Source organism: Paroedura picta, chromosome 10 (genome assembly GCF_049243985.1).
Source record: "Paroedura picta isolate Pp20150507F chromosome 10, Ppicta_v3.0, whole genome shotgun sequence".
NCBI classification, from domain to species: Eukaryota; Metazoa; Chordata; class Lepidosauria; order Squamata; family Gekkonidae; genus Paroedura; species Paroedura picta.
The window spans coordinates 6,702,897-6,714,773 of NC_135378.1; positions in this window are offsets into that span (position 1 = coordinate 6,702,897).

Sequence of the window (11,877 nt, forward strand, 5' to 3'; positions counted from 1 at the left end):
CATGCCATCTGCGGAGTCCCATTTCTGGCACAATATGCAACACACAACTGGAATGTTTTTCCTACCTCTCCACACCAGTTTTTTAATCCCGAAATCATATCTGCCTTAAACAATTGATGTATAGATGAACGAGAGGGGCTATACTTGCTGATATCTACCCCCAAGACATGATCCCACAAATAGCACCAAAGTTCGTGGGAAATTCATGATAGTTGCCCTGCCATGAATTTGACTCCAGGAACCATGAACTCGCCAACATTCATGATGAACTTGTGAGCCAGTTTGTGCCTATCTCTATTAAGGAGCTAGAAAGAGTTTTGGAAAAAATCATGGAGACTTCAGGAATCCTTCTTTTACCTGGTCTGACTGGTCAGTGGAAGGAGAAAGAAATGGTAGACCTTCCTGGAGCAATGAGGACAATCTCCATGGAGGCTAACAGAACACTTATCTGAAGTCTGTGGGATGTGGCACACATGGCAGACGTGGTGATGCACATGCACACACGCCACCGTTGCTTCTGCGACGGAGCAGCAGTGGCCAGAGCAGCAGCAGCATGGCACTGGCCTCCTCTATGCCACCTCAGAACTAACCAAGGTGCCTTAGAGCAGTGGTCCCCAAACTTTTTATCACCGGGGACCACTCAGCGCCGGGGACCACTCACCGGGGACCACTCAACGCCTTTTACTGAGGCCCGTGGGGGGGGGATAGTTTACTCCTCTACTCTCAACCACTGCCCTAATGCTCCCTGATCGCTATGGTAATGTTTAAACATCCCTTCAAAATAAGATACAGACATGCCACAACAATGAACATAAGGAACATTTTATTTTCATGGAAATTTTAACTCATGACAATGACAAATCAATGGGAACCCTGAGCTTGTTTCTCTGCAATGAGATAGTCCCATCTGGGAGTGATGGGAGACAAGGACACCCGGAGTGTGTTGTAAAGGGCCGGGGGGGGGTGAAGTAAAGGGCCGGGGGGGGGGAGAGGCGTCCTTCGGGGCCCACCTCCAATTAGTCGAAGGACCACATGTGGTCCGCTGCCCACAGGTTGGGGATCGCTAGCTTAGAGGACACCAGTGTCACAGGAGCGGCGGTGGCAGTGGCCAGAGTGGTGGTGGCAGCTGGCCCATACACCATCAAAGTAATGGTAACACTTTACAACGTGGCATTTTAAGCTAAGAAGCCCTCCTTATACTAAGATTGGGCACTTACAGAGGGAGGGACAAAGGAACTATATTTTACCCTTCTAATTTAGATCCCTTGCTCAGTCCCATGCTGTACTGAAAGTATGCATGTTGATGTTCTTTTTAAATAAATGTTTTATGACTTTTAATGTTGGAAGCAGGTCTCTGTACCAACTTAGACCCCCAGTATTCTGGGCATCCTATTTTTTAAAAAGAGCACAAAGAAGGAAGGGTGGTCAGTTGGCGAGGGGCTACTCTCTCAGTGGCACACAAGGTAGTAATCTGCCCATGTGGAAACTGGACACTGGATAGTGGGAAATGCAGAGACTAGGCCTCTGAACAGGGTGAGGGAGTGGGGGCCCCAATCCGCTCAGTGGGCCATTTCTACAATGGTGATTGAACAGAGAGAGAGAGAAAAGCCTCCAGGTGTTGGAGTAACCAGATGGGTAGTATTTGCCAAGCAGAGACCTTGGGAAGCCACTCGGAGGGCCCTGTGGAATAGGCCTGCATGCCATAGTGCTCTATTCCACCACAGAATCCTAAAATTTCACCGCAAACACTGCAGATATGTTCTAAGAATTTCTTACATCTATACTCCTGTATTTTTAGTTGTAAAGCTAACATTGATATTCAAGTGTGCTGTAATAATTTATGTGTTTATATATTTAAAATAAGCAATTTCATGCACTTTGCCTGATGTGTCATCCCACTGCAACAACCACAAGCAAAAGAAATGAATTTAAAGGTTTTAATTGAAATGGGCCCATTCCTATTGTCCTCGAGGGAGCACCTCCGTTGTGCCCTTTGAGAGCAGCAGTTAGAGCCTTGCTAGAGAGGACATGATACCCTCCACCCTTTGTTTACTCCTTCTGAATTCTGGTTTAACTGTATAGTTAATAAAATTAATTCCTGAACTGAAACAGGCACATTTGGAAAAGAACTATCACATGGACAAGTACAGCCAGAGTGTGTGTGTTTTGTCACTGTTTGATCAGAGGACATGGGTATAGCAGTAACATCGTTGGGGACATGCAAATGAATGGAAGGAACTCAAAGTTATGGCAAACCATGCATGCATTGTGGAATGTACAAACAAGAAAACAAGCGCAGGGGTGTGGTGGAATTGTCGGAGTGTTGGATTTGCAGTTGGATCATCCACATTCTGCTATGCAGCTCACGGGTTATCAGGCGCTGTCCTTCTTTCTCAGGCCAGCCTCTCTCACAGGGGATAAATTGAAATAGAGGGTGTGCCATCCTTATGAGGTGCACCATCCTGAGCTCCTTTCAGGGTTAAAAAATAATACAGAGATGAATGGAAAAGGAAAATGCCACGTTTTGGATCTGTTCAGAAGACCAGTAGAAAAGAGCAGGGCAGGAGCTTTTGGGAGTCAGCGCCATGAATTTTGATAGTCTTTAAGGGACGGCTGCACTCTTGCTACATACAGACTGAGACAGCTAGCCATCTTGATCTCTCAAGAAGATCAGGCAGTTGGAGCTGCAAAATCTGGGCAGAATTCAGATTACAATAAATTGCAGAGCAATCTTGCTTGTGTGTTCCTTTCATTTTCTGAGTTACCCTGTGTCAGACGCACAGGAAGCTCACAACAAAACTTCTTTGAAAGAAAAGAGTTTTATTGATTAGCACTATACGCATTAGACTGAAAGTCAAATCTGACCAGAGGCCAGATTTGCCCCAGCTTATCAATACATTTCTCCCGCCCAAAACTTGACAGTTCCCAAGGGGGGGGGTAGGAGAGAAAAGACATATGTGTTACAAAAACAGGATTTCATTCTCCCAGCCTTGAGAGAGGTGACAACAACCCTGTGAGCCCACAACAAGATAAGGTTAACATAACACCGCTATTCTATTTTATAGCTTACAAACTACAAGGCCGGGGCAAGCAGGTGCCAGGCCCAATCAAGCAATATAACTGACATGGAGGAACTCAGGCTAATTTATGACAGAGATTCTACAATCCTGACATCCCTCCGCATTAAAACTATCTTCACTCCCCCACCTAGCCGGCATCTACCGGGCGAGGACAATCAGGGAATGCTCGGTGGAAAGCCCGGAGAAGGCGGGGTGCCTTCACATTCCCAGCCTCAACCCACTCCTTGTCCCCTGAGGGAAAATCCTTCCAATCGACCAAATACTGAAGGCGACCCTTATGCAAACGAGAGTCTAAAATTTGGTTGACTTCATAGTGGGTGTCTTTGTCGATGTATATCGGCACAGGCGTAGTTGGAGGAGGGTGCCATTCATCCGGGACAGGAGCTCTCTGCAGCAGGCTGGAATGAAAAACCGGATGCACATTCCTATAAGTTTTTGGTAAAGCTAGCTCCACAGTTACAGCATTAATCAGTTTAACCACTTTAAATGGACCCACATATTTTGGGCCAAGCTTCTTGGATTTCTGTTGGCACCTCAAATTCTTTGTGGACAAATAGGCCAGATCTCCCATTTTCCAATCAGGTGCAGGTACTCGTTTCTTATCTGCCTGGGCCTTATAGGCTTGTTTCGCCCCTTTGAGGCTAGCAACTATTTCTGGCCACCCTGCACTGATAGTCTCTGCCCACTTGTTAATTTCAGGAGCTTCGGTGGAGTTGAGCTCCCAGGTGGGTGCTGCCACTAAATCAGTTCCATACACCACTTTAAAGGGAGATACCCCCGTTGAGGCATGGGCCCCATTGTTGTAGGCAAATTCAGCGAGTGGCAATAAGGTGACCCAATCATCTTGCTGATGGTTGATGAAACAGCGTAAATATTGCTCCAGGATCTGGTTTACCCTCTCGGTCTGGCCATTCGACTCAGGGTGATAGCCCGAAGTAAGGGCTTGCTCCACGCCTAACAGTCTTAGGAGCTCCCGCCAGAACTTGGCAACGAACTGGGGGCCCCGATCCGTCAATACACGTGTCGGGATCCCGTGCAGACGTACCACGTGGTTTATGAACAATGAAGCCAATTTTGCTGCTGTGGGCAAGCCTGCACAGGGAATGAAATGAGCCTGTTTTGAAAAAGCGTCCACTACCACCCAAATGACGGTTTTCCCTTGACTGGGGGGTAGGTCTGTGATAAAGTCCATAGTAACATCTGTCCATGGACGGGAGGGGGTGGGCTGGGGCTGCAACAGCCCTTTCTTCTTTCCCCCAGCAGGTTTTGAGGCGATGCAAATGGGGCACCCCTGCACATATTTTTCCACATCCTTGCGCAGAGATGGCCACCAATAATGTCTCCTGACCAGGTGCAGAGTTTTCACAAACCCAAAATGTCCAGCGGTTTTTGCGTCGTGACAAAGTTTTAAAACGTCCCCCCTCGCCGCCGCTGGAACGAAAAGCCGCTCGCCTTTGAAAAATAGTCCCCCCTTCTCAGTTAGATCGGGGCGGAGGGAGTGAAACTCCGAGTCCTGTGCCACCTCCTTCTGGACCCAACCCCCTGGAATGGACGTTCCAGACTTCGTGTGGCTTCGCGTCACCGCGGCCATCCCCAGTTGGGCGGGGGTAAATACTGTATCCACCAATGGGTCTCGTTTGCTGTTGTACTGGGGGAGGCGCGACAGGGCGTCTGCCAAAAAGTTCATTTTGCCTGGTAGATGTTTAAGGGAGAAGTTGAAACGAGCGAAAAACTCTGCCCATCTCATCTGCTTCGCCGAAAGCGAGCGGGGCTGCTTGAGTGCCTGGAGGTTTTTGTGATCCGTCCAGACTACAAAAGGAACTGCGGACCCCTCTAACCAATGCCTCCAGGTGGATAGGGCTAATTTTACTGCAGCTGCCTCTTTTTCCCAAATTGCCCAGTTCCTCTCAGCCCCAGAAAATTTCTTAGAAAGATAGGCCAACGGATGCAATTTCCCATCCTCCCCCTCTTGGAGGATCACGGCCCCCATTGCCACGTCCGAGGAGTCTACTTGCACAGTGAATTGCCTAGTTGGGTCAGCATGGGCCAGCACCGGTTCGGACGTAAACAACAATTTTAGTCTGTCGAACGCGTCCTGGCATGGGGGAGTCCACTGGAGGGGCGCCCCCGGACGGCTCGCCGTCTTCCCCCCTTGTTTGGTTTTCAACAGGTCAGTAAGAGGCAAGGCCACTTTGGCAAAATTGGGGATGAACGTTCTGTAGAAATTAGCGAACCCCAAGAAACTTTGCAGCTGCCTCCTAGTGCGGGGGGGTTCCCAAGCTAACAGGTCCCGCACCTTGCCTGGGTCCATCTCAATCCCAGCCTGGGAGACTCGGAAGCCCAGAAACTCCACTGCATCCCGGTGGAACTCACATTTTGATAGTTTGGCGAACAATTGGTGCTTCCGCAAGCGGCGGAGTACTTCGCGGACCAAGTTAGCATGACTCTCAACAGTTTCTGAATACACTAAAATATCATCAATGTACACCAACACCCCCTGATACAATAAATCATGCATAATTTCATTGATCATATTCATGAACACGCCCGGAGCGCCGGCGAGGCCGAACGGCATTACCGTGTACTCGAACTGCCCCAGGGGAGTGTTAAAAGCTGTCAAATATTCGTGCCCCTTTTTTATCCGGACCCGGTAGTATGCCTCTCTCAAGTCCAGTTTCGTGAAAATTCGCGCCTTCCCCAAGTGGCCCAATAAGTCCTTTATCAGGGGGAGCGGGTAGGCGTTACAGGTTGAGACAGCGTTCAAGCCACGGTAGTCGGTGCACAAGCGCAGCGAACCGTCTTTCTTTTTCACAAAAAGGACCGGGGCCGCCAAGGACGAAGTGGCTGGTCTAATAAAGCCCCTTGCCAGGTTCTTATCCAGAAATTCCCTGAGCTCCGCCATTTCCCGCGGACTCATGGAATAAAGTTTGGCTTTGGGGAGGGGTTCCCCTTTCTTCAATTCGATGGCACAGTCAGTTTTACGATGAGGAGGGAGCTGGTTGCACTCCGCCTCCACGAACACGTCTGCAAAGTCTCGGTACTCGGGAGGGAGCGCTCCCCCCCCCGGATCCTAACGCAGCCACAACCCCTGTGCTCGGAGGGCCCCGTGGTCGAGCGTGCTGCTCGCAAACGGGAGAGGTGAACTCCACGGTCCCTTCTTTCCACTTCACCAGGGGATCATGCTCCCTTAGCCAATCCAGCCCCAACACGCATGGGAAAGCAGAGTGAGGAGCTACCAAAGGTTGGATCTGCTCCCAATGTTTTTTTATGTCCAGGTCCATGGGACGCGTTATCGCTGTGGCTTCCCCTCCAGGAGCACATTTCCCATCTAGTTGGGTAATTGGCAAAGGTTCCCCCAACGGCACCTTTCCCACCCCCAAAGTCTCGGCCAGTGCCGGGCTCACCAAGGATTGGGTGCACCCTGAGTCCACGATGCATCGGACCCCCACCGTTTTCCCAGACTTAGGGTTGGAGAGATTGGCGGGTAGGAGCAGTAAGGGGGAATCACTCACCGCGCGTTTGCCCCTGTTGGCGGCCTGCTGGCGGGGCGCCTTTACAGCAGACCGTCTTCGTTTCCCGACTGCTCCTCAGCTTGATCCTCGTCATCCAGCCCGCTACCTTCCTCCGAGTCGTCCACTGCCGGTACGGCAGCAACCGGCACCAGAAGAGACTTGGCACTTTTCTTCGGAGCGGTTTTCTTGGCGGGTTGGGTTTTCGGCGAGGGGCTGCTCACGGCCCTCGGGGTTGACACTGCTTTCGATGGGCATTGTGCAAGAAAATGCCCAGCTTGGCCACAGCCCAAACACAGCCCCTTCTCCATGCGCCGGGTACGCTCTGTCGGTTCCAATTTCGCTCTAGGCTTGACTTTCGCCGGGGTGGAAGTCTTCGCCCCTGTTTTACCTGCCAGGACCTGAACCATCGAGGCCCGTTCCAACCGGTTCTCCATCTCCCCAGCCAATTGGACCCACCCGTCGACTGTAAGCGGGTCGTCTAAAAGGAGGCATTTGTCAGCCAGAGTGGGTGAGAGGCCCCCCACGAACGCAAGCACGCGTTGGGGTTCGGTCCAGTCCGGCACCGAGGACGCCAGCTCCTTAAATTCCCTGGCGTACTCGACCACTGACAATTTCCCTTGCCGGTGAGCTCTGAGTTTCTTCTCCGCTGTCTCCCGTTCGAATGGTTCCACGTACATCTGGCGCATAGCACGCAGAAAGTGGTTGTAGTTACGGATGGCTTGGGGATGGTAACGGTACAAGTCCAGGAACCATTTAGCAGCCTTGCCTTCCAGGGCTTCCCCCACGAATCGCACCCGCTCGGCATCGTCATGGAAAGTGAAACCCATGTCCATCATGTAGGCCTGGAGATGCACCAGGAACGTAGGAAAATCTGCGGGGTTCCCCGAAAATTTAGCCTTGAATTTGTAGGTGCTCCGCATTTCCACTCCACGGAGGTGGGGGGGTAGGCATCCTGGGCCCCAATCTGCCGGTGCCGGGGCTGGGACCAGGGGTCTCGCATCACGGCCGATGCCTCGTCCTCTCCCCGCCGCCGCTCTTGCTTGCGCTGCCGCCCTTGCTGCCTCCGCTGCCCGCGCGGCCGCCGCCGCCGCCTCTCGTGCCGCCGCTGCCGCTGCCGCTTCAGCTCCCGCAACGTTCGCCGCCGCCGCTGCCGCCGCCGCTGCTGCTCCATCCTCTCCTTCCGCGCCGTCACCTCCGGCTCCATTGCCATTGCCGCCGCCGCCGGCGTCCTCACGCTCCTCGTCTCCGTTCTCCCTTTCCCTCTGCGCTCTCGCCCGAGCCGCCGCTTCCGCCTCGATCTCCATCTGCGCTCTGGCCCTGGCCGCTGCTTCGGCCTCCGCCGCTGATTGCGTGTCCGCCATGCCGTGTTCCCGCAGGGCGAGCACACCGCCCGACCTTCGTCCACTGGTGTCGTGCGCACCACCACCGAGCACCTCCTTCAGCAGGCGCTGTGTTCGGCGTTGCTCCTCCGGATCCAACCGACCCGAGAGGTCCTGCAGCCAGTTAGTCACCCTGTCCAGCTTGTACTGCAAGTCCTGTGTCTCACCGACGGGCTCCAGTCCGTAGCTAGGCAGTGCCAGGTGCTCCGGCCACAGTTCATCCCCAGTTGGGCGGTCGTACTTTGACAATCGCCTACGTTGGGTGACGTGTCGTTCCAAAAATTCCTCGGGCCCCGGAGTTGTCCCCGAGACGGCCCGGAGCATGCCCGAGCTGTACGGCCCTGCACCAGCGCCGTCGCCCTGGGAGAGGTCCCAATCCAGGCCCTCTCCCTGCTCAGAAAAAGTATGTCCTTCGCCCTGCATCTTGGCAGGTGAAAGGAGTTGTGAGATTTGACTTGATGTCAGACGCACAGGAAACTCACAACAAAACTTCTTTGAAAGAAAAGAGTTTTATTGATTAGCACTATACGCATTAGACTGAAAGTCAAATCTGACCAGAGGCCAGATTTGCCCCAGCTTATCAATACATTTCTCCCGCCCAAAACTTGACAGTTCCCAAAGGGGGGGGGGGGTAGGAGAGAAAAGACATATGTGTTACAAAAACAGGATTTCATTCTCCCAGCCTTGAGAGAGGTGACAACAACCCTGTGAGCCCACAACAAGATAAGGTTAACATAACACCACTATTCTATTTTATAGCTTACAAACTACAAGGCCGGGGCAAGCAGGCGCCAGGCCCAATCAAGCAATATAACTGACATGGAGGAACTCAGGCTAATTTATGACAGAGATTCTACAATCCTGACACCCTGGACACATCACTCTTCTGGCTGTTATCACCCAGTTGCAAAATGCCCTGATGAGAAACAACAGCCAAGGACCACCCCTTTCAGGTATTCATTCTCCTAGGAGGTGTGGTTAGATGTGAAAGTCTTAGCTGTGAAGTGAGTAATGATTAGTATGCTCAGGTTTGGGCGTGCCTTTCAGTTGGACTTTGACTTTCTGGTTGGTTATTAGAAAATTTCTCAGAAGGCTAAAGGCAGAAATTAAACCAGAAGAAAAGGGATCAGCAAAAACTGTTTAAGCTAAGTGTTTGTTTAACCATTCTTTTATCTAACCTCACCCTGACTCCAATGGAAAGCCTAAATTGATAGCACTTCTTAAGCAGTCTGGAATTGTAGGGAGCCTGATGGGGGAGAAGCTCCATCATGGGCTTAGGAGGGCTGGCTCTCTGTTGACTCAACTGTATGCACAGGGATTAGCTTTATGAAGATGTCCTTGGCAGAGCACAGAAATATTTCCTAGCGCAGTGGTCCCCAACCCCCGGTCCAGGGACCGGTAGCAGTCCATGGATCAGTCAGTACCGGGCCACGGCTCCTCCTCGTCCTCCTCCCTGGCTGCTGCCTTGGGGGCTGCCCTGCCACTCTGCCACTGGCTCACCTTTGGTGCTCTCTGATGGCCGATATGGCTGGGCTCCCCCTCAGTGTGGTACTGTGCAGCTGCTGCTGGCAGAGCCCCCGAGCAGGCGCCGGGAAGTCAGGGGCACCGGCAGAAAAGCAAGTGGAGCAAGGGCTCAGGCAGCGGCGGCGACATCCCTCAGCAAAAAACTACCTCCCCGGGCCTCAGAAAAATTGTCAAGCATTGACCAGTCCTAGCGCATGTTCAGCCCAAACTGTTTAGATTGAGCCAATATGGTGTAAGAAGAAGAGTCGTTTTTTTATATCCCGCTTTTCACGGTGAGGTTTCATCTGGGAGAAGAACTCCTCCCACCACCCCATTCATTTGCCCCGTGGAAATTAATCAGAACCAGAGCAGGAACTGCACCTGCTCATCACTCATTCCTGAGATGTCTCCATCTACAACCAAATGTCAGTCGTGGGCCCTTGATGTTTGCACATATGCTTGGTACACACTAAGGGACTCCCCTGAGGACAGTGTTCCTGCAAAGCCCACCCTTCCATGTGCCCAGGGCTCGCAGCTGAGCTGGGACTCTGTCCATGATTGCATCAGGTCTGTTCCTGCTCCTTTCCTGGCATGTGCAGTGCATGCAACTTTGAAGGCTTGAACAAGCTGACAGTGGCCTTTGGATTGTTGCAATAGGTAATGTCTGATGTACAAAGAAGACCCTCTGTCTATCTGGTTTTAAATGATTTATTTATTAGGTTTTTAGACCACCCTTCCTGCTTTTTTCGAGCAGGCTCTGAGTGGTTCACAACTGTCAAATTAAATTACAAATTAAAACATTAAAGGCAGTGATATATAGTCAGCTGGACCATCGGAGGGGGCTGACAACTGAATTTCAGTACCCGTCGGCAGCCAAAGGCCTGGCAGAGCAGCTCCATTTAACAGGCTTTGCAAAACTGAAGCAAGTCCCGCAGGGCCCGGATCGTGACCGGAAGCTTGTTCTACCGGACTGGAAGGGAGGCAGAAAAGGCCCTGGTCTCGGTTGACAATAGGAGCACCTGCCTTGGTCTACCAGTAGATTCCCATTTTGGAAACACAACTCCTTCCCAGGGATATAATGAGAGAGACAGTCTCACAAATATGATGGTCCCGGATTATTAAAGAGCTTGAACCAGATCTGGTGCTCCACCAGCAACCAGTGCAGCTGGTGGAGCACAGGAGAGATGCAGACACAACGAGGTGCTTTTGTCAATAGCTTTGCTGCTGCATTCTTTACCAGTTGGAGCCTCCGGAGTTGGCTCAAGGGTAGGCCTTCATAAAGTGTGTTGTGGTAGCCAAGCCCTGAGGTGGCTGTTGTGTGGATCATGGTGGCCAGACCATCTGGGGCCAGATAAGGACCCAACTCTGAAAGCACGAGGAGACACGCTGTTTGACCTGCCAGTAGCCTTTTGTCAGTTGTCTCCATTTCTTACTTCGCAAGCTGACAGCTTCATTTAAACAAACCCCCATAGGTGTCCTGAACACATTCTCTCCCCCCCCCCCCAGCCTGCAATATAGATGAAGTCTATACAGGCTGCCTTATGTCTCATCCAGAGCTGGGTGGATGCACATCAATGCCCCAGCAGTGTGCTTGGGAAAGCCAGAGAAACTGTATATGGATGTGAGCTTTCTTGCAAAAATCCAGACCGAGAGGTTATGGTTTTATGTCTGGAGCTCCGGAATTCAGAGTACAGCAGCTCAATGTATGTGTCCCCCCAAACCCCTGGTGAACAGGACTGCAAGAAGGACTCTTTCTTGCAGGACTCTTTCCCAGGGCTCTCCAACCTTTTTGAGCTTACGGGCACTTCTGGAATTCTGACAGGGTGTGGGGACATGATACAGGATGCAGAGCCCGCCACAACACGACTGCCACAGTCACACTGTAGAGATCCTTCTGTGGAGGTGGCAGCAGTTGCCAGGTCCACATTTTAAAAAATCTGTTTTAAGAAACCAAATTTCCAACCGCTAACCAGAAAGAAGTCTTGCTGGGCAAAAGCCCTGCCCAATGATAGCCACTTACTGAAAATGCTTGGTGGGCCCCAGAAATGGGTGTTTTTGTCCTATGCAGGAGTTGATCTAACCAAAACTACTTGATAAGTAACTGGTGGTTGTGGAATTTGAACCCAGCACTACCAGATTGAAAGCCAGCTCTCTGTTCACTAGTCCGTGTAAGTTCCAAAAGACTTTCACATAATCCCAGCATACCTTTCCTTTGAGGAATATTTTTGCCTGTTTGGTTTCCTGCTTCGGCTTAGTAAGATTCTTTCCAGTTTCCTGCCTTGAATTATGATGAGGCAGCTTTTAATGCTTCGGTGCAGGGATCGGTGACAGTCCAGCTTCCTTCTGGATTTAAAACACTTTGTCTTCAGTAACTTGCATGGATTGTTAGTTTTCATTGTTCCT